The sequence below is a fragment of the Lepisma saccharinum genome, unplaced genomic scaffold, assembly GCF_977018435.1.
Source record: "Lepisma saccharinum unplaced genomic scaffold, izLepSacc3.1 HAP1_SCAFFOLD_173, whole genome shotgun sequence".
Classification (NCBI taxonomy): Eukaryota; Metazoa; Arthropoda; class Insecta; order Zygentoma; family Lepismatidae; genus Lepisma; species Lepisma saccharinum.
In genome coordinates, this window is record NW_028142974.1 from 8375 (window position 1) to 33257 (window position 24883).

General features: G+C 36.8%; 1 long non-coding RNA gene across 1 annotated transcript; it reads right to left on the reverse strand.

Annotated features, from left to right (window-relative positions):
- Positions 1-433: 433 nt before the first annotated feature.
- On the reverse strand, positions 434-24534 carry LOC145982450 (uncharacterized). The gene is made up of 4 exons (XR_014441054.1): positions 24511-24534; positions 7269-7284; positions 1101-1124; positions 434-472 (listed from the first exon to the last, which is right to left on the reverse strand). It is a non-coding gene; the product is annotated as an uncharacterized LOC145982450 (long non-coding RNA).
- Positions 24535-24883: the final 349 nt, after the last annotated feature.

Below are 24883 nucleotides of genomic sequence, written 5' to 3' on the forward strand. Positions count from 1 at the left end.
CTTTTTCCAAGTATTCTACTTGCACTCTCTACATCGTATTTGTGTTTTGTTGGTTTCTAAGATGCGAAGAACACCATCTAGTCGAATATTATCGTCAACTCGTTTCTTCCCAGTTGTGGATACTCGTGACTGCCTTGGAAGCTCTTGTGTGTACCTACCCAAATAATTCTGAACTACAAGGCGGGTGAATGCGAGAAGATCTAGACCCTGCTGCTGTCCAATGGGTGTTAATCTGTACCGTTGCCAAGCATTTTTCATTGTAACATTTAAAAAATAAGCAAACAGCATGATTACTATGTTAAATATGAACTATGCAATATACAAAGTTAACACAAGAATAAACAAACATTGGGACTGTTCAGGTAAAGCCAATTGCAGATGACATAACGAAGTACTTAACAAGATGCTGAAGGTACAAAATCAGTATTTTACTTACTGCAAAATGCCGTGCACCCGCTATAGGTTGCAACGTCTGAAAGAAAGAAAATATATGTTTTGTTAATTTCTATCCACGATACAGCAGATATGGCGTCTTATTGTCAGTTGGGAGACCTAGTTTGGATTGAGACACCTCTGAAAACAATGCATTTTCGATACACAACCATTCGATTCGGCCTATGAATTTCCATGTAGTGAACTTGAACATTTTTGTATCTTATTTACCGTTCAGAAGATATTATAATTTTTGACAGGGTGCTCTGTCCCGCTGTTATATATTCACGAATTATTGCTTCATTTTGCAACAAAATGATTGCGAATCTGTGCATAAAGTGGACTTACAACAGAAACTCTACAACAGCAACACTCCCATGTGAATTTACGTAGGTTATGTTCATATGAGCCAACTTTACGTCATCATATGTATGCATTTTGAATACACAAGCAAACGACTCAACCTCATGTAATTTTAAAAACCTTGCACAAATCTACCTCTGTTTCCATTGATGCTTGGGTCTGTTTGGGGCCTTTCCACAGCGTCCCTCCCTCTCCCGTTAATTCATATTTCATATCTCCTATTTTAATATCCGAAATCAGTATTTTAAAGAAACTAATCAACATTAACAAGTACATCTTAAAAGAACAAATATGTTACAACTTACCTACATCGAAATGCACAAACATTACTATTAAAGAAAATGAAGAAATAATATTGTTAGATATCGTTGATGTTATTTCTGCATATTTTTGCAACTACAATTAATTCCTTATCCAGAGTGGTGCATCGGGTATCATACCACTTTACTCAGAACGAAGTGCGAAAATAGTGGAAATGGGAATTCAGTGCTACACAAGCTCTCTCTCTATGTACAGAAACATCAATAATAGTGACATGCAACACCCATAAAAAGTATTTAAAAAGGCAGGAACATTCAGTTAAACAGGAAAGATGTATTTTAATGTAAAACGAGACAGAAGAAAGTTAAGAAAGTGGAGATAATTTCACATAGAAAGACATTCACTTCTTCTAAAAGAAGGCGAACTTCAAATCTTCAAATCTGAAGCGAGAAATGAAGTGCTTTACTGTGTCCCGCTAGATTGTAGTTGATGAATTGATTAATTTTTTCAATGTTTTCCTAACAGGAGGAAATATGTAAAAATCTTTGCGGAAGGGTGACCGGGCAGATAATTTTCTGTTGTGTCACTTAGGGATGTCACTTAGGAACGTAGCAGTAAAACAAAGTTCAACTGGTTTTTACAGGTTGTGGGTAGAATCCCTTGACTCAGTGAAGAGGTAAGGAAGTAGGACGAGCACTCGTGGAATTTGCGCCGGTGGAATTTGCGCCAGTGGAATTTGCGCCGCGTAGAATTTGCGCCGGGATGGATTTTGCGGTAAGTGTTGCCAACCCGACTTACATTCCTTTAACTGTTCTTCTCATTTCTTTCTACGAATATAATAGGATAAGCCAATAGAAAAACACCTGTCACTTTTCCATACGAATAGAAATACTCCTTTCACTTTTCCTACTTAAAGAAATACTAACAGGACAATATATATATATATACCAGACTTGTAAGTACTTCAATACTTGAGTGAGAAATGGAGTTCAACATTCGCTTCAAGAGGAGCAACAAGGGATCAGTGCTATGGGTAAGTCTCTTTAAAAATTGTAATAATAATCTTTTTCTTGTTTTGTTGTAGTTAATAGAACTAATTAATTAATTAATAGCAACCGTACACCATATAACCATTTTTTACGTTATTTCAGGCCTGCCTGAACGAGAAGAGGGGTTGTCCGGCGACAATATCAACAAATGGAGAAACAATTATTTCGCAAAAGGACCATACATGTGTACCAAATATAGCAGCAGCTGAAGTGAGGAAGGCACTGACTGTTTGTAGGAAGAGAGTACCGGAAGATGTAGGTGTACCTGTTCCAGAAGTGTTCTTGCAACAGATGAAAGCTGTACAGGATAACAGTTACGAAATGGTTCCGAACTTACCATGTATTCGTCGGTAAAGTCGGGCTTGAACAAGCTACGTAAAGCCTCTCTGGGTGTCAGGCAAGAACAGAGAAGGCAGAGGACATTTTCATCCAGGAGGAACAATTGAGGTATTTTGACGGGAAAAGTTTTCTGCAGGTTGATTCCACTGGTGGCTCCAGAATTCTCATGTTTGTTACAGAGGGAGTAAGGAATTTTATGGAAAATACCAATTGTGCCTTTGCCGACGGAACATTCGACAATTGTCCAAAATAGTTCACTCACTTGCATACTATTCACTTAGATGCAGGGAGTACTGACGAGGTGACTTGTGTTATACCAGCAGTGTACGCTCTTCGTACAGATAAGAAACGTTACACTTATCTACGACTTTTTAATTTAGCAAAGGATGATGTCCGGGGTTAAATCCCAATACCATAATGATGGACTTCGAATCTGCAAGACTTTCCGCAGCACAGGATGCTTGGCCTGCATTAGATATAAGGAGATGTAATTTCCACTTCCACTATGCTCCGTGGAGGGCAGTTCAGAGAGTGGGTCTAAGTAGAGAGTACACCGGGAGCGAAGATATTAGACGACATGTCAAGATGTGGGCTTCATTGGCACATCTCTCAGTTACTGATCTCGAAGCTGGGGTCAATTACAATCATGGATAATTCGCTTCAAAGCAGCAAGATTACACAGTTCAACGATTATTTAGTTGATACATGGCTTGGCAAACAAAAAATCCTGCGTGGAATTGCCACAACCAACGTCACAGAACTAACAGCAGTGTTGAGAGATGGCATCGAAAGTTAAATTCTTCCATTGGTAAGAGACAGCCTAACTTCTTTCTTTCCTCGGTAAGTTGAAAGAAGATGCATGCCATTAGACGACTGTACTGAAGAACATTGAGTTACGAGGAGTTCGTGGAAAGCGATGAAAGTGTGCCGTCAGTTTGGATCAAAGGATGAGGAACATTCTACAGGATTATGAGAAATCAGGGGACTTGAGGAGATGTCTTCGAAGCTTGGGGTATGTTCGAAGAGTTTGATAATGTTTGTCATTTGTTTGATAATGTACTTTCTGTAGAATGTAGAACGACCAATGATCAATGTTATGTAACGAAATTATGTTAACAATTATGATTTCTAATGTATGTAACTTGGAAATATAAGCAACAAGTATGGTTCTGCATTGGTATCTGTATATTTATTATCTTCGACGATTTGAGGTATTTGATTTCAAGTTGGCAACAATGCGTCTTCGGCACAACTTCCCCATTGATCACTGTGTTTCCGCGGTTTTTCTTGTCGGCGGAAGTTACACCGGAGCAAGTTCCACGGAGCCGTTTTGTCAGCACCTGAACGGTGGCCACGAGAATCATTGGATCCTCTTGATGTTTCCAAAGATCTGGGGTACTTATCCGATTCGCTCCGTGCCGTGACTCTGATGAGCTTGCAACATACCGTGACACTACTTCCCTCTTTCGATCAGGAAGAGCAATCCTGTAGTTGAAAGCTAGATTCTGTCTATCGTGAGGAATTTTGTTATTGTCGCTGGGTCAGTGTGCTTGAGTTAAACTTTGGATTTTACTTTTAGCTTTTAATGCTCGTTCGCCTTCCCATGACAATGTGTGTGTGTATCTGTATATATATATATATATATATATATATATATATATATATATATATATATATATATATATATATATATATATATACCAGAGAATATCTACAGTGTCCCAAGTGGTCGACTTTCTTCTGATCACCTGAACGTACGACAAATTTGATTATTATTTCCTTATTTACTTCAAGATTATGATTCTTGGGAATTAATCTTTGTAAGTCATGCTGATGAGGAAATTTACGAAGTTCAAAAGAAATGCGTAATTTATTTCTTAGTGTTATACACTGGAGTTAAATCTTTGAATAAAATTAATTTTAAAATATATACGGATCTATTCAGAGAATCATCAACACTGGTATTAAACGTATTTGTAGGAGCAGTGAAAAAAGTATAGGTATCTTTAATATGGGAAATCCCTCCCTTTTTTGCCGATGTTTTTTTATCATATTTTTCTTATTTAATACAGCTTTATCAATATATTCATTCTTATGACTGATGCTTATCACTTAAATGTATTCTTCAAAGTTAATTTTAGGTATACTTTAATGTCAGATCGGTTTATATGGACTAGGCCCAAAGTTTATTGTGGGATCAACGAAAACCAATGCTATATGACCCACTCGAAATTCATCTGACATACCCCTGCATTACAAACCGAGAGCCGTGGTCACTCCTCTTTCAACAGACCCCTTACAGATGCTCTTCTAACGCTGTTTGGGACTGAATGGTTGAACAGACTCTCAAGCTTTCAAACCTTTCACTACATGATAAAGATAGGATGTGTCCGAAAGGTATGAAGTACAGATTTGAAGCATGGTCTTGACGAAAGTGACAACACCTACTGCGGTTCGAAAGCGCCAAGTACACAAGCTATCGAGACCACAGCTCGGAGTACAGATCGTTGCAGACTTGATCACGTAATTTCTGCACTCGTTGTTCATTTGTTTGAAATCACGGAGGTACAAAGCCAGAACCACAGATTAGATATACGTTATAGGCCAGCAAATTGTTGGTTGAAGTTCTTATAACTTGTGGAAATGTATGTGTAAGAATATTTGATAATGCTATGTGATTTATAGGGTGAAAAACAAGTTTTCAAAACGCGGGGAAACAAGGTGTTCTCATTTTTATTTACTGATCGTGTTTGGCGCTGCAGTCGAAGAGCAGCAATTCGAAAGACTTTCACTTCCAGTCCACGACTTCAAGACCGCACTGCCAGACCATTCTCGGATGATGCTCGCTTCAAGTATGATCTTACACCTTCCGGACACGGTGATACTTAAAACTTGTGTAGGTGAAAAAGGTAAAGTGCTCCCCTGTGCTTAGCAAGACGCCATGAAGGCGTATAGGGGGTGTGGGGGTAACGCCCCACACTTTCTTGATCCGGTCGTGAGTGGGGGTGATGTGATCAGCATCATTACCCTGACCGCCTTTACCCCCCAGGGTTTCCCCCAGGTACCCATGTCATTCGACGCTGGGTGGGCGCCGGAGCCGCTTCCATCGTTAGAAAAGTTCTCGGAATTAAACTTGTGTACTCTTTAATGTACTAGGAGACGAATATTAACAAAATAATTGTTTCTTGACTCATAAAGATCATATTTTAGGTAAATAACAGAATAATATTATATGGAGAGCGGTAAGCAAAGCGGTATGAGCTATTGACTGGATGCTTGTCAATGATAGCGAAGACCGTAATATATCATATATTCAGCTATACTTAAATATAAAGTTCTCCAGTTCACACGCAGTCACGAACTTCCAATTGCGTTTATAACAGAACTAGTTTGTTATGTAAAATTTCCACCTTTTAAATTAGTCTCTTTAAATTTTCCCGCCTTGTAAACTTTTGACATTGAAATTTATAAATCGAGTTCACCATCCTTAGCCAACATGAAGAAATACTTAGAATACTCAGAATTTTGTTCAGAACTTCAGGATCGTCAGTTGGGCACGCACAAAACTAATTTATTATGTAAAATTTGCAGAAAAATAACCCGAATATGGCTTATATATACAAGTCAAGCAGGATTTCGCTTGGAACGGGCATTACCTCTTCTTTGCGACAGTTAGGGAAGTTTTCTCATTTGTATATGGTCTCAATGATTAAATTAGCCACTGTATACTTGAATTGAGTAAGAAGTAAAAATAAAACTAAAAATATATAGAACTTTCTTCTTACACGAATACATTTTTATAATTATTTTAAAATACTGCTATAATCATATACCTGCCTTGATATGTTCCTCGTGTGATATTTACTTCACTGAAGTTTAAGTTTATACGTACACACACACACACACACACACACATTATACATACACGTAAGTTAACTAGATGCAGACACTAGCGAGAAACTGGTTAATTATGGATAATTTACACATATATAGTTTAAATATAAACGTAATTAAGAAGAAAATAATTGTTCTTGGAAGAGATAGTTTTATAATATTTACATTCAGCATTTCTCCAAAGAAAATTCTCATTAATTTAATGATTCTTCCTCAATCTGTTTCATGCAGTTCAATTAACAAACTTATTTTTATTTTGAGAGCAGCTGCATACGGAAACATCTTGTAATGAAATGTGCCGAAAACTTAAGTCAAGTCTTAAAACAACTCTTTCACACCAGACAGTAGTACGTAACATGGAGTTATTTCGGAGGTGATATATAAACAATGATTATAAGCAGATGTTAGGAAACATGAAAATAATGTTCCGCTAATCAAATGTGAATAATACATGTGACTTTCACATAAAATTAAATAAATGATTGGATACATCAAGTACATATATGTCACAGAAAAGCAAAATATGCATTAAAAATGCCAGAAGAAACACCAAAATTTCGTAGATATCTCTGCTTAAACCATATTGCAAAAAATATTTGTTTAATAAAAAATATTTCAATGAAGCTGGAAAAATTACTAAGTGACTCATGGTTATTACAGCGTTCGTAAAAAGAAATAAGAACTACTATTGTGTCTGACAAGTGTAGAGCAGTGCTTATACCTGAAACATTTTTTAGGTACGATTCGTATTACCAGCATGGAGCTAATCATTAAATCTGTAAATTTTATTATGGTAGAAAACAAAATTTATTGAAAAATAGTTTCCATAGTTACCAAAATGGTAACTTATAATGACATTTTCTACGGATAGAAAAGAAAATAGCAGTTGATAGTTTAGTGTGAAATCTGGAGATAAATAAAATATCTTACTCGTACGATTCAGTAGCTGAAACAAAAATTTTGGGAATGTTTTGCAGTTTTAATTTTTTGTATATTTTAAATTAAATGGAAGTGAAATTAATATTACAATACATATGTACGGTATCAACTTCTTTGAAACTAGTGTTATATGTAAAGCACTTCTTAGTCTTGACTTCTAGTCAACAATAATACATTATTTGCTGTTAGTCAATTTGTATTATTACAAATTTTCTGCAAAAAAGAACACATGTTACGTTTCGATGTAGTAAATTATATTTAAACCATTCTTGCGTGATATTTATCACTAGTATACTAATTGCTGTGCACCCACTGTGTATTATAATTTTTTCAAAAAATAACAATGATAGAGATGGTGATTTGTTGAAAATATTAAGTATTTAGATGGCATATAAATTTACCAATCAAAAATGTTTGGCAGTGAGAAACAACTGAGCAGGTTTGTCACTTATTCATCGCAGGACATTTTAAAGGAGTCGTTGCACATTCACACGGTTGTGATACTGGCAGTGCCCTGTGACTACCATTTTTGGTGAAGGATGCGCTTACAAAAACTGTTATAAGTATTATAATCAGGTTCCTTCAAAATAATACTTGGTACGAGGCCTATTATTTTTATTAATTTAAGCACAATGGTAAACCTATTTTGATGATGTTTTTTGTCGATTTTATACTATTGCAAATCTGTGATTTTTTACCTCGTGCTTGGTACGAGTGTCGAGGTCTATTGTTTTTATTAATTTAACCACAGTGGTAAACGTATTTTGATGATGTTTTTGTTGATTTTATACTATTGCATAAATTACGTAACATTACATAATATTGTGATGAACCCTATATTAATCTCCCTTTATTGCATTTTTTAAGGGTAAACTATTGCATCATGCTTATGCAAGAGGTTATTACATAACATTACTCAACATTACAATGGCACAGATGGTAACGTGTTGCATCATGTTTATGCAAACAGGTTATTACGCAATATTATGATGACTTGTATCTGACGTGGTGTCTTCTGTTTTTTAACATGGTTTTGTGCTTAGGTTACTTAAAGAGTTTTCGCATTACAGATCAGTCAGTATTGTGAGAGTAGTTGAAGAGTACGGAGGTGTAGTTGCAGTGCTCCTTATTTTTTGATAAAAGCTAAGTTTTTTAACTTATTTTAAATCTACATACTATTTATTACTTCAAGTTTAAAGGTATTTCAAGTGTTTTTTAGTAATTTTGATCAGATTTAGTTTTGATGTGATATGATGTTATTTCTTGTCTTCGGAAAAATTCTATACAGGGTGATTCTAAAGGTATAGTACAAACGAAAACCACAGATACCTCCCATGAAATAGAGCCGAAAGTTCCCCTTCCACTTTGCCGAGAGATGCCTCCGTGAGGAGCTAGACAACGCCGAAAACGTGTGAAAATGAACTTCACACCTCTGTACAGCCAGTACCAGTGAAGATAGAAAGGCGGAACAAACGAAGTCAAAAGGAACACCAAAGTTGCCCATCCGAAAAACACTAGGCGGCAGCTGCGCAACGCATGCGCATGGGGTTCCACAAAGGAAATAGGAGTGTCCCGCAAGACAAGTGAAGGGAAAGGGTAGCGATCGACAACGGTAGGGAGAAAAGAAGCTATGAAGCATGAAGTAACAATTACACAGCGGGAAACAACCACCATGACTGAAGCAGTGCAGTCGAGAAAAGTAGTGCGGGGTTGCAGAACCACGGGAGGACGACGTAGGATGTAAAAACACACCGAGAAAGCAAGCAAAGTGGTCCGTGACACTCGACAGGCAACAGACGCGTACATGGTTCGGGGCAGAAATGGCGGCGCTGGCGGTGCAGCGCAAGGGGAGTCCCCAAAACACAGTGGCGAGACACCGCAGCAAGAACAAAGCACGGTGCAACAAAAGAGAAAGAGGACCGAACGGGGAATGGTACCTGCCAAGGAGACAACAAATGCGGGACGAGGGATTCCCCGTAGCAGCACCGAGGGGATGTCACACAGAGGTCGTGCGCCAGCAGGACAAACACAGCAACTACGGGCACAGGAGGTTATTGCTAATGATAGGTGCACGTACAGATAGGACCACGTACCCCGTACTGACGTTGTAACAAACGTCGTGATGGGGCCCAATCAGCCTCTTAGAAATGAAGCCGGAGGCACATCGCTGGGCGGGAGCGGGCGAAAGGCTGCTGGAGTGTCGTACGGACCCCACCACTCCGTACGGTGGACGACACTAATGGACGAGGTCGGAATGTTTCCATCCCAATCACCAGATCCACCGTTCCCAGACCTGACGCGGCAACCCCAGCCGAACAACTCGAGTCCCTCCTCGGCCGCAGCCTTCTGCTCCGAAACCAAGCGTGGCCTGACACCACCGCAGCCGCACACTGCCGCGTGGGTGTGAGACCGGGCCGAGCAAGGCTGGACAGACAAACTGCGTGGTACAATCGTGTAATGAAGCTACGTGGGGGTATGCACGTCTGTTCAACTGCTGGGTTACCCCACATTGGTGTACACAATCACCACACGATCGTACGTAGTGCTCCCCGTCGGCTCGAGCAAGACGGACGAAGTACGTGTTGTGGGTGAATGGGGCAAGAATGAAGGACGCTACATGTGTTCCACGATGACAAGGCCCCAGAATACATGGCCCCACGTAACGGCAGTGGTCAGGTAGTGAAGAGCACAGGCACGGGTGGCTCAGGAACGTCAGCTGATTGTACCACAGCGCCGTGCGGACGTGTGGGCTGATTGGAAGTGCAGCGTCAGGGAGCGTGTCAGTGAAAGAGCCGGTGCGGTGGTGGTGTGCTTGACGTACGACAATTGAGTACGTTGTTTCGAAGCCGTTGTGACCAGTGTGTGTGTGTGTGCCACCTGTGCACTGCAGTACAGTATTCCATAATTGGCACTATCCTCACCGTACCATGGAACGCTACACATTTGTAGAACTGAGGGACATGCATATTGTCTACGGCCTTGCAGATGGCAATGACCGAGCAGCTGCACGCCTTTATCGCGGACGGTATCCGGAGAGGCGACAACCCGACAGCAGGTTGTTTTCGAACGTGCACCGTACCCTTGGTGAATCGGGTGTGTTACGTGCAGGCCATCATGTCGGTCACCCAAGACATGTGCGCACCGCGGCGGTCGAGGAGGACGTACTTGCTCGCGTGGACGACACACCGTCCACTAGCACCCGTAGCATTGCACGTGCAGTGGGAGTATCACGGTCGACAGTGTGGCGTGTCCTTCATGATGATCTGCTGTATCCCTATCATCCACAGCGAGTCCACGCGTTGCAGGCTGGGGATTACCCACGACGTGTGGAATTCTGTCAACGACTGTTGCAGTTTTGTATCGACGATCCCTGTTTTGTGCGCCATGTGCTTTTCACGGACGAGGCAACATTCACCCGTGAGGGTATCTTCAATTGCCGAAACAGCCATGTGTGGGATTATGAAAATCCACATGCAGCAGTCGAGGTGCACCATCAGACCCAGTTTGCAGTGAATATCATGGGCAGGTATCATCGATGAACAGATTATCGGTCCATACCTACTGCCACCACGTTTAAATGGCCGCCTCTATCGCACCTTTCTTGCATCAGTCCTTCCAGAGCTGCTAGAAGATGTGCCCCTCAACGTGCGACATCGTATGTGGTTTCAATTGGATGGAGCGCCTGCACATTTTGATGGCACAGTGCGAACCCTTTTGCACCGTACCTACCCACAGAGCTGGATCGGCAGAGAGGGCCCCGTCCCCTGGCCCGCCCGTTCGCCTGACCTCACACCAATGGATTTCTTCTTGTGGGGCCACGTGAAAACCCTCGTCTATGAGACCCCGGTGCCTGACAAGGAAACATTGGTAGCGCGGATACTTGCAGAATCGGCCGAGGTGTGTACCATGCCAGGGATTTTTGATAGGGTTCGCCAGAATTTCCTGCGACGCTGCAATGCCTGCATTGAATGTGGTGGTCGTCAATTTGAGCAACTTTTGTAACAACGTCAGTCCGGGGTACGACTACGTACTACGTACTATTCCTATCTGTAAGTGCACCTTTGCGTGGCAATAAACCTCCTGTGCCCGTAGTTGCTGTGTTTGTCCTGCTGGCGCACGACCTCTGTGTGACATCCCCTCGGTGCTGCTACGGGGAATCCCTCGTCCCGCATTTGTTGTCTCCTTGACAGGTACCATTCCCCGTCCGGTCCTCTTTCTCTTTGGTTGTACCGTGCTTTGTTCTTGCTGCAGTGTCTCCCCACTGTGTTTGGGGACTCCCCACGCGCTGCATGTGTTTGTTTCCCGCTGTGCAATTGTTACTTCATGCTTCATTGCTTCTTTTGTCCCTACCGTTGTCGATCGTTACCCTTTCCCTTCACTTGTCTTGCGGGACACTCCTATTTCCTTTGTGGAACCCCATGCGCATGCGTTGCGCAGCTGCCACACGGATGGGCGACTTTGGTGTTCCTTTTGACTTCGTTTGTTCCGCCTTTCTATCTTCACTGGTACTGGCTGTACAGAGGTGTGAAGTTCATTTTCACACGTTTTCGGCGTTGTCTAGCTCCTCACGGAGGCATCTCTCGGCAAAGTGGAAGGGGAACTTTCGGCTCTATTTCATGGGAGGTATCTGTGGTTTTCGTTTGTACTATACCTTTAGAATCACATTGTATAAATAACGTAGCTAAAAATTTTATCGTAATTATTATTTATTTTTTATACGTAGTACAAATATTTATTTTATTTTGAATGTGATTTAATTTTATTTTATTTTGAAGGTGATTTAAGTGTTTTTTTCACATAGATTTAATTTTGACTTAATTGTGCGTTTTTTTGTATTTTCCCGAGAAAATTTATATATAAATACCTAAGCTGAAAAATTCTATTATAAATATAACTATTGTTTTTTTAAGTTACATTCTATCAATTATTGTAATTCTCTCATTGAATTTTGAGTCAATTGTGCGTCTTGTTGTTATTTACTTAATCTTTTCGATTTGCGTTTTCTCTAGAAAAGCATATAAAAAAAATTCTATCTACCAAGTTCATCAAATGTGCTATTTGTGGGAAATTAATCTCCAAAACTAATATTAGCAAGCATAAGGCAAGATGTAGCGAAACAGGTTCAACCATAAATCGTTTTTTACCTACTAAGCCTTGTCCTCAATGTGGAAAAAAAATTAGCATTGCTAATTTAAGTAAACACATGAAAATTTGCATTGCATCAACCGTACATGGAACATTGAAAAGAAAAATTGATCATCTTGAAACTGAAGCTTCTACTTCCAAACAAATTATGATGTCTAACGAACAAACGCCTATTAGATCTGCATTCATCAACCAAATCCTAGATTTTCTTTTTACTTCGAAACAACGCTGTGATATTTCTTGTTTCTTGGGTGAAATTAAAACATCTATCATAAATATTTTGAAAAATATACTGGAAAACAACTCCATAAAAGTATATGTTGATCTAATCTGTAAATATGTGAAAACCAATGGTACAAGAAATATTTTTTTTCACAAAACAAAAAAAAACAAGTTCTTTATTTGGCAGACTGATAATTTGAACGTTTTTTATTCTAATTTTAATAGTGAATTGATTAGGAAACACGACGAGTTCGATTGTGAGGGTTCGGGTTGGTTTCTATGCAAAAGTCCTCACAGATTAATCGCTTATGTAAACAAATTTACACCTTTTTCTGCTTCCAGCTACGTTCCACTTCCAGTAGAAATTCAGCATAAGAGAGCCGTTCTGAATATTCATAACACTGACAATAAGTGTTTTATGTGATGCATTTTAGTGGCGCTTCACCCAGTTCATTGTTCAAGTAATCCGCAACAGGTTAGTCATTAAGCACAATATGTAGACAAGATTGAATATGCTATGACAGGCATCAAATACCCTGTTACTATTTCTGACATAGCAAAGTTTGAAAACAGGGCACGAAATGGAGAAGGAAAACGATTAGCTATAAATGTATATTCGTATACTTCAGTTAAGCATTTTGGGCATCCTGTTAAGATAACTAATATTGTTGATGACGAAACCGTGGAAATCAATCTGCTTCTCATTGCTGGCGATGATGTTCACCATTATACGCTAATTCGTTCACTCTCCCGCTTAGTCAGAAGCCAAACAACCAAGCATCGTGCACACACATCGAAGTTTGTCCAAGGTGTTTAACCGTATTCGAGGATCGTGACCAACATAATTACCAACATTTCCAAAATCAAGAAGCCAAACAAAAATTTGCTGAACATAAAATCTACTGTGGAGTGAACAGACCGGCTCGCATGTTAATGCCCAAAGCAAATGAATTCGAAGAATTTAAAATGTACAAGGCCTTGTTGGAACATCCGGCAATTATCACCGCAGACTTTGAGGTTTTTCTCAAACCATTGTCCTATTGCGATCCGGATCCCGAATTTTCTTCCACAACACCGTACCAGCTTTATGATCCAAATAGTTTTGGATATGTTGTTGCTTGGCAGGATAGGATAGATAAACCATATATATATCGCGGACCGAATGTTATTGAACTCTCTTTTAAAAAGATGGTGGAGGAGGTTGAGAAAATGGCAGCCTCTTATGACAATCGAAATCAATGCTTCCATTATCTAGCGATGAACTTCAATCTTACAATAACACTGAAACGTGTCCGGTGTGTGATCAACATTTCACGGATGAGAATCGGAAAATATTTCACCATAATCATATCACAGGAAACTACATTAGTGGAATCTGTAGCACCTGCAACCTCAAGATCCAGAAGCCTAAATTCGTACCAATATTTTTTCACATTGAATACAATTACGACTTCCACTTTTTAATTAGGAATATTGGATACAATATCCAAAAAATAGATATTCTTTCTCAAAACGATGAACGTTATATTTCTATAAGTAAAAAAGTTAAAATTCCAGGAACAAATTATATTTTAGAGATGAAGTTTCTAGATTCTTTGAAATTCTTATCGGCAAGGCTCGAAGCTTTAGTGAGTAAACTTACTGACGAACAATTTAAAATTATTAAATTTGGTTTTCCCAACATACACGTAGAACTGATTAAACGTAAAGGTATTTATCCTTACGTATATATAACCGATGAATCTAAATTTGATGATGACACTCTCCCACCTCAAAAAGAATTCTTCAGTCAACTGCAAAAGACCGGAATTACGAATGAAGAATACGAACATGCGAAATTAATATGGAAGATGGAATATTCTCGGCGATTATCACGATGCATATCTCAAATTAGACGTAACAATACTTGCTGATATTTTTCAGGTATTCAGAAAAACAGCAATAAATATTTATAAACTAGATCCAACATACTTCTACAGTCTTCCTGGATTGGCGTGGTATGCTATGTTGCTCCAGACCAGGATCAAGTTGGAATTGATATCGGACGTGGACATGTTACTTTTTATAGAAAGAGGGATACGTGTAGGTATGGTGCAATGCTCGCAGAGTTACGCAGGCAAACAACCTTCACATGTCTGAGAATCAATACGATGCAAATCGACCTTCGAATTACATATTTTACGCTGACGTAAACAATCTCTATGGATTTGCAATGATACAAAAACTTCCCTACGGAGGATTGCAGTGAATAGATCCCATTTCAATTGATATTAATCGTTTCGACGATCGTGAATTTGGTCTGTTCATTGAGGTGGATATTGAATTTCCAAATAATTTGCATGATACATTTTCCGATAAACCTCCGGCTTCCGAAATTAAATGTCCACCTGATTCTAATCAAAGCAAGCTTATGTTAACTCTGGAGTGGAAAGAGAGATATGTCGTCCACTACAAGAATATCCAGTTTTTGATTGGGAAGGGTGTTCAGGTAGTAAATGTGAGAAGAATTCTCAAGTTCAAACACTCTCCATGGTTAAAATCTTATATTCAGACCAACACGAGATACAGAACACCTGCCATTTCAGAATTAGATAAAGATTTTTATAAACTAATGAATAATGCCGTTTATGAAAAAACAATGGAGAACGTCAGAAAGCATATAGACATAAAATTGGTTTCAGATAACAATAAATGTAGAAAATTGGTGTCTAATCCCAGATTCAAATCGCGAAAAATTTACGAGAATTTAACACTTTTTAATCTAGATATAAAATTGATAAAATTCAGAAAACCTATTTACGTTGGTGCAACAGTTCTCGACTTGTCGAAACTGTACATGTTCGAATTTCATTATAATATTATGAAACCTTTCTATAACGATAAGCTGTCAATTTTGTACATGGACACTGATAGTTTTATTTATGACATACAAACACCTAACCTCTACGAAGATCTTAAACATCTTTCCATGCTTGAGTATTTCGACACTTCTTCCTACCCTCAAACAAACATATTTGGAATTCCTTCCCGCAACCAGAAGGTTCTCGGTAAATTGAAAGATGAGTATAACAGTGATATTATTGTTGAGTTCGCTTGTCTGCGTTCGAAGATGTATACATTCAGAACAGAAAGCAGATTCACGAAGAAAGCAAAAGGAACGTACAAAGATACCGTGGAAAACAAACTAACATTCCAGGATTATATCGATTGCCTTTCTTTACAGTCGAGGATACTTCTGGAGGATAGTAGAATACAAAGCTCAAACCATGAGATTACAACGAATAAAATAAAAAAAGTAGCCCTGGATCCACACGACGACAAAAGGTGTATTCTCGAGTGTGGAATCCATACTTTGCCTTCGGGGCACTTTATTTAGAAGTTAATAATAATTGCACTCAACACATTTGAAAAAAATACACCAAACATGAAACCAAAATTTTGAAAATAACAACAAAAATCTTCATGTAGTTTAATTTTTTATATATTTTTCTCTCCTATTAAAATTTTTGTATCACTCTTTTTAACATCATAAATATATGATTTCTCCACAATTAAAATTGCACTGCATGTAGTATTTCCAGGTAGAGTTTCAAGAAATTCACATACCAATTTAATATTAGTTCGATCATTTATAATTACCAATTTTCTTTTTGATGCATAGATTAAAAACATTGTCTGTGAATTAAGAAATCATCTGGATTATAATTCATATCTATGTCACCATCAGTTACTCTTTTAAATGCACTATAAGCTTCATATAATTTTAAATAATCTTGTTCTGTAATATTAAAATTCTAATTTTTACGTGGAAATACTTCATTTCTGCCATTCTTCAGATACACATTTTTAACTTAACAATTATCAAACTGGCTGCTATTCTTTTCCTGATTGTCTGAAACAGCACAGCTACAAACTCTGGTATGTCATATTGCAAAGATTGGAACTTATTAGTAAGATCAAATTCAAACAATTTACCCTCCACTGACCTCCGAATGCATTGGTATGTGTAAAACTGTATCGGAATATGAGGATTTTTCAAAATGTTGGCTTTGTATTTGAGAGCATAATTCGATTCATATTCAAGTATAGCCATTCGCAACTCCATAGACTGGATCACTCATTTCGCAGCTTCGGGTAAACTAGCCTCATTAGTTTGTTCCATCTGCATTTAAAGTTTTGTATCTCATGATGGCAATATGATCATTGGGTGCTCTGCGAAATATGACACTCAAATTTCCAAATAGCAATCTCATAGAGAACAGTACTGTGTGACATTTTGCTTGAATTCTTGTTCCAGCTTCGAACCCACAAACTTTATAATATGCACTCTCTGATTTGAACAGTTTCAATGTCCCCACTGTAGTGGATGTAATTCCAGGACAATCAATCCTGTCAATTACTGTACCATGCTTTCTGACTTCAATTTGAGAAAATAAGAATGGAACAACATTATCTATAAGTTTTATATTAGCCCCGGAGAGGGGATATTCTTCACTATTACTTTCTTTTACAATATCAAATTTTATATACAGATCTCATCTATGTGAATGAATGAATCCGTCCGCCACAGTGATGTCATTTTATTGGGCTGATTCAAATTTGCAAATGTCCTCCTGTTTGGTGGGAAGGACTGTAATTCATAACTCTCGATATTTTCCATTTGGTATTTATTTATATATTTTAAATATTAATTTATATTATTGCAGTGCTATTAGCACCGGCAAAATCAATGATTTCATTTTTCTCATTCGTAATTGTTATCTCTATGTAATTAACTTTATCAATAGAAACCGGGAAATAGACTGGTGGGATTGGAGAATAGAAGATAGGTCCCATAAATTCCGAATTCGGTTTACATCTAGGAATGACACCTGTCTCCTTGTGACTGCCAATCGAATTTTCTTCTGCTTTGATAATCATACCTTTGGCAATGTTGCAGTGAATATTCAATGTCTCAATAGCTAAGAATTTTGTTATAAATTTACCTATGTGCCTAACACCTGGTTCTAATTTGCTATTGTTCTCAAATCCTAAAAGTTCTCCCATGGTAGATAAGTCCATTGTTTCATTGGTAGTTACAATCTCTACTCTGTGTCTTACAGAATTTTGAGAAAGCAAGACAGTGGTTGGAAGTTCAAATTGTAATGTAGATAAGTTATACTGTCCAGGAGGAATAATTATTTTTTCATTACCTACTAATGTATTATTGTTGTAGGTAGTTTCTTCGGTTTCAGATACATGCTGTATAATGCTCTTTGAGATATGGATTTTGGATAGATAATATCATCTTGAAGATGTAGTTTCAAAACCGAAGTCTCGCTGGAGAGATGAAAAATTCCCATATTTAATATGTAATACAGCTTTTTGAAAACTTTTAATTTGATGTTTGGTATTTTATTTAAAATTCTGAGCATCGTAATGCAAACATGGTCACATATAATTTGATCGAAATCTTGAATACGATCGTCGTTGTAATAAATTTTAACATGTTTCAAGTAACGAATTAATTCTGTAGAGGGTACCCCTCCGAAAGAATCGAATATAAAAGTATTGTCATTTTTTTATATAATAGCATATCCAGTGGGTACCAATGTTTTCGGACTTGTCCAAATTCACCACGCTACATACTCGAGAGTGAGAACTACCTTTAGAGAGAGAATCAGACATAACACACCCCTGAAATGTTTAATTTTAAATATTATAATTAAAGATTAAATGTCTTGGTTGGTAAGATCTTCTTCTTTTATCTAATTTTCTGAGTGATCTAGACTTCACACCTTTGCCTATTTGTTTCTCCATGGAAACATTATGACGCTTCTGCTCTTCTAGTTCTGCCTTATTATTTTTCGAATCAATTACAGTTTTAGCAATAGCAGCACTAGCCCCAGCAAAGCTCCCAACTCCCCCAATGCAGCCAGGATGGCTGGAATGCTGAATATAAATCCTCCACTGTGTGTTTTCTTTCTTGAATTTTGCAATCGTTTTAATTGTGGCGTACTGAGTAATAATTTCAATCCATTTCCTTTGGTTATACATTGCTTCTTTTTTTCTTGTTGTTTTTTTAGTTAAAATCGAATTAAGTTTTAAATTTTTAAGATCATGATATGGTATTTGGTATACAACTCCTTTTGGTTTCATATTGTTGTTGTTATGATTATTATTTTTCATGTTATTTATATTACAAACCCCACCCTAATTTTTGTCTTGTATTCATAGCAATGGTTGTAGCCAACGCTGTTATTTTTTCACCCAATGATGCATCTCTGCTCTTATCTTCCAAAACCTACCATTTTCAATTTTGATCAGCCACATTACGATCCTTCAGATCTTTGTGTGCGTTGTAAGCAATATCATGTTCTTTGCAAGCTGCATCCAGAGGATTAATAACCCTTTCCCCTCTTTCTATTCGTTTCCCAAGTTTTGTACCAGGACCACAATATTGGTAACAAGGTACGTGTAACTCGAACGAAAGTTTATTAATAGTATCATTCATTAAACCTCGACGCTCTGATATATTCCAGAATTTAGGAGGTAAAGTATTGATAATTTTAATTAAGTATCCTATACCTTGAGGATCGTTTACAATAAAATTAGCTAATTTGTCACTAATCATGTTTACAATACCCATTTTCTCATTATGGAAATTATTGATCCCAGCATTTTCCTCCAATGCTATAACCAGCAACCTATCTATGAATTTTCTCACAACGTTTACCCATACAAATTCCTTAGGTAAAGTATTGTATTGTTTTATACCACTACCGGTTTATAGTTGATTCCAGATAGGTTTAATCAGATTTTTGTATTTATCCCCGATGCTCGATTTCACACGCTTTTGACTGGCATCGTTATTTTGGTACAAAGCATCACAGAGTGTCAAAATTTCAGAGTAACTTTGATAATCATCTTCTGTAAAATTCTTTGATTGTTTTTTTTTCTGGTAATGAGCTCCCATAGCCCTACGGTACCAGGATATTTTAACCAGCTGTTTCTCCCACCCAAATTAATTTTTATGTTGTCCCCTTCGAATGTAACTTTAGACTTGCCAATTTTCCATACTACACCTATATTACCCTCCATAGTTGGATACAAACCAAATACCTCACCTTTTTCGATGTTTCCAGTACTCAAATATCCCTTGCCAGGGGACCCAACTTAATTTCCTCTGATTCTTCTATAGCTGCTTTAGCAGGTGGTGCCCTAGTACCAGAGGAGTGTCAATACCAGATAATGGAGTAGGAGGGAAATCTGCATAATTTTTAGCAGTAAGAGGTACCAATTCATTGATGAGGCTTTTAAATTCTTCTGTAACACTCTTATTCTCTTTACCAAGACCACTAATTGCATCGATAATAGGTTGGTCTTGAAGCTTGTGTTGTTCGTAAAAACCTCCTTTCTCTGATTTCCAACCTTTGAAACGTTTGGACAAGTACTCCCGTAATTTCGAATTATCTTCTATTTTATGTTTCGTCATATTTATGTTTTGATTAATGGTTATTTTATATCGTTTCAAAGTTTAAAAAGTCGCTGATTTTATTTTTGAATTTACCATTGTTAGGTTTCCGAGTCATGTCGATAGTAACAAATCCAAAATCGTCGCTGTTCCAACAAGATGAACAGAATTTTGAAAATTAGTTGTAATTTAAGTCTCCTCCCACATAATCATCGTATACATGTTTCAAATTAGTATGATCTTGACGAAACAAACAGATTAAGTTTGTATTATCTCGTAGTATTTGTTTTGGAATTTTGGAATAAATTTGAGCTAAATAAAAGCAGTCTCTTTCTTTTTGACGACCCTGTGTAAAAATATTTCTAATTTCATTCTGATTTTCCAGAATAACATCATCGAATACCACGACAGAATTTTTCAAACATTGGTTGAGATGTTTTATTGTTGATGCAATTGTAGCTATGCCCAGTCCTTCGTAAAGCTTCATGAGTTGTTGGTATTTGGGTTGTTCTAAACTTTTAGATAATACATACAAGTGTATTAATTGTAGTAATTTGTAACGTAAATTAGAAACAATCTCCTGTAAATTTTCTACAAGTTTCAATTTAGAACTCTGGGTAGCAAGATCGTGTACTTGACTTCTGATTTCTGTAAAAAATGCATGTAGTTCATTAATTATTTGATTGTTGGGGAGAGTGGCAACAGTTTCTCTGATTTGAGCAATTTCTGCTTGAAAGTTTTTGATATCCTCAGATTTTAAAATTTGATGTACTGCTCTCCTCATAGCTCTGATTTCCTGAGAAGTAGGCAAAGCAGCTACAGTATTCTGAAGTGTGGTATGAGTTAATTTTATAGCATCGAGTTCTGTTGCATCAGCTGCATTTTTCAAAATTTCTTGCAGTTGCGTTATGTCATCCTGCGTAGGTGTAGACTGTTGCAGTGTCTCTAATTTACTCTGAATGTCGTCAATAAGATGATGGAAATGCGATAATTCTGATTCATTATTCAAGCTTTCAAGCTTAGTAACTTGCTGTTGAACTATAGCCAGAATATCAGTAATACCAGGCAGTTTCGATTCCAGAGTTTCCTGTACACTTGTTAGCTCATTTCTCATAGTTGCCATATTATCTTCTATGTGAGTTAAGGTACCTTGTATCTTCCCACAATCTTCATAAGTCTCCAACTTTAATTTGATGCCGGCAACGCTCCGAGCAATAGTATTTAATTCAGAAGGTGAAGGTAAATTATTGATAAAATTTTCCAATGTCTGTAGTTTCGATTGAACTTCTGTTATAGCTGTATGCAGTTCATCTGTCTGTAATTCAGATTTGATACTTTTCAATGTAGGAACTTCGAAAGATTGAAACTGTTCTTGCAATTTAGCAATACTAGCATTTACCTGCTCATATTTTTATTGAGTTCTGATATTCTGGATGATGGTTTGCAGTTCGGTACGAATACTATTTGCCTGGTCATTTAATTGCTGTTTCAGCTGTTCGGTATTCGTTCTCTGGATTTGTTTAAATTTATCAAGTTGTTTTTTCAAATTGGCAATATTCTCTTCTAAGTTCTGAAGATTATCTATTGAAGCTAAATTAGTATATTTCTCAAGCAAAGATTTGAGTTCTCCATCAATTTTTACTATAGCATCAATCAGTTGAGTTTGAAGATTTGTAATCTCTGCTTCAATATTTAGATTTAGCGAATTCTGTAATATGAGTAAATATGATTTCAGTTTCTTTAGTTTTTAGTTTCTAAACTGGCAATCTCGCTGGAATTATCTGGAATCTCCTGTCGCCTTCTATTACCAAATATATCCATGTTTTTTTTGTTTTTAGGAATTTTATATATTAATAAGAGAATAGATTATTCTTATTTCGATAAACAGAGGAATCAATTTATCATAATCTCCCATTATCTCAGCATACAAAAATTCACAAACTTCCACATCATAAGACGTATCAGGAACTAATGTACTATGTTTAATTCTATACAAATTTCGACCTATGTACAAAACTGCCGCATTGGGTGGAGAAACGTATATTTGAATTTTCCCACTAACAGGTAACTTATATGATGATAAGTTATTATTAAATACAAATAAGTGCTTTCCGGTATCCTCGTCAACATGAGACCAAATACTATTCAAATGAACAAGAAGTAACCCTTTCAATTGATGATAAATTTCTCTAAATACATCCATGTTTACTGGAATTCTCTCTACAGGCTGATTATGTTGTTGCTTTTTAAACCCAAAAATAATCATGACGTTTTATTTTATATTAGCTATTTTTTATTATACATAAAATGTATATTTGTACTAAGTATAAAAAAATAATATATACATATAATAAAAAATATCCCCCTGTGCTTAGCTAATGAAAAAATGTATAGAGGAGCACTGCAACAACACGTCCGTACTCTTCAACTGATCTCGCAAAACTGACTCAACTGTCACGTCACATCTTATCATGACAGATTAGTATTTTATTACGTTTCAGTTTTTGTAAGACTATGCCACAATATGTTTGGTCTTTAGTGTTATTTTTCATGTTGGTATATATTTTAAAATGTCAAGAAAATGTCAGACTCTGCAACTATCGCAGAGTATTTTGGTGTGGTATTTAGATAGGTTGCATAAATTCAAATAATGTAATGCAAAAAACTCTTTAAGTAGCCTAAAAACATCTGAGACAAAAAGCTAATCAGAGGACACCACGTCAGACACAAGTCATCAAAATATTACGTAATAATCTGTTTGCATAAACATGATGCAACAAGTTACCATCTGTGCCTTTGTAATGTTGCGTAATGTTATGTAATAACCTGTTTCATAAGCATGATGCAAAAGTTTAACCTTATAAAAATACAATAAAGGGTGATTAATATAGGGGGCATCACAATATTATGTAATGTTACGTAATTTAACTCGTAAGAAATTATAACAATCGCACCAAGAATGAGGTGAAAAAACACAGAGTTGCAATAGTATAAAATCAACAAAAACATAATCAAAATACGTTTACCACTGTGGTTAAATTAATAAAAACAATAGACCTCGACACTCGTACCAAGTACGAGGTAAAAATCACAGATTTTCAATAGTATAAAATCGACAAGAACATCACCAAATTTGTTTACCATTGTGCTGAAATTAATAAAAATATTAGGCCTCCTACCAAGCATTATTTTGAAGGAACCTGATTATACTACTGTTCTAAGCCCGGTTATGCAATTAAGACGTAACAGTAAAGGAGTGGGATTTCCTTCGAATAGTCAGTCCTATATTTTTTGATATTTGCCAGCTTTTGACGTTCATTCAGAAATGCTGTGAACCACATGCTAAATAGCAAAGGGAAGCTGTAAGCAAACCAGAAACTCCTCCTGTACTAGTGACGCCATTTTATCAATTTGCAAACTTCAACTATATCAGTTCTTGTCTGTTTTCTAGTCATGTCGGGGTTTGCATATTTGCAATGTATTTAGCTTTTTTCTATATTTATTTTCGGTGGGAATTTGCAACGGATTTGCTGTGAATTTATGTAATATTCAAACAAAACTGTACAAATAGCTCACATAGGAATATACACGATGAGGAAAAGTACTAGTAACAAGCAACTATGGTGAAAAGACCATTAATGCATTTTTTTACTATATAAACACAGGTATTAACGTCAGATTATGTAGTTTTGCACGTATAAAAAAACTGTTTGTGATGGAACGTTTACGACACGAAGCTCGCTGTGTTCAATTACGAACAAACCAATTGTTTCCTGATCTTATTTGAAATAATTTTCTGCTATACATATACATTCTTAGCAACGTTAACGAGTAGTATAATCTAACTGATTATATAACCCCTTTAAAAAAATATTTGCTTTTCTAAAAAGAAATCTTCTGCTTAACATTTCAAAAATAATAAATTTTCACATAGATTCCTCTAGTATACCATTGATACATTGATGCTACCGAAGACATAAGCCTATCATTATCATGTCCAACATGTCTTACAGTAACTGAAAATTACTAACAGAATCAAACTTGGTAAAGTATTCTTAACAATCATTTTGAAGGAGTATTACAATCCTACGTATGTGGACTGTTACCACGTGTCGGCCTCTCATCGGTCTTAGGCAACATCGCCAGCAATGTCATGCTCATCATTAATAACACCTTCCCAGAATACGCCACCAACATTTTTCGAAGTTTATTTTTTTCAGTCACGTGTCAGAGGTTATACAGTTTCTTATGCTAGAAGCTTACCCTTTACTTACTAAGAAGGAACCTTGTTATTGTATTCCGGTATTCAGAGACAATTCAAAATAATTTATTTCCTTAATAAATATTTAATATTTTGCTGTACATACTGTTCCATGTTCACACTTAGAATGTACTGTGTCTTACAATACTCACTTTATCATAATACTCTTTCATATCTGAAAGTAACACATTACAAATTACAAAATTCGTTAATGTTTAATCAGTAAATTAAACAAGTTTACTTACGAATATCTCTATAGTATAACTGGTAATGGAGCTTAAGTATGAGGTTGATTTAAACTTGTCTTATTATTCTTTAGTATATGTTTTTAAATCATTTCTTGGTCTATTTAAATTATGTCAAAATCGTATTCAAAATAGAACATGCATATTCGTCATCCCTGATGAATATTTTAGATAACCAGATATTTTGTGTTTTTTTCAGTACCCTGAAATGAAGAGTAGGATTACAAAACGTATATGTGTAAATACATGTGTGTATGCACATACACACACACACACACAT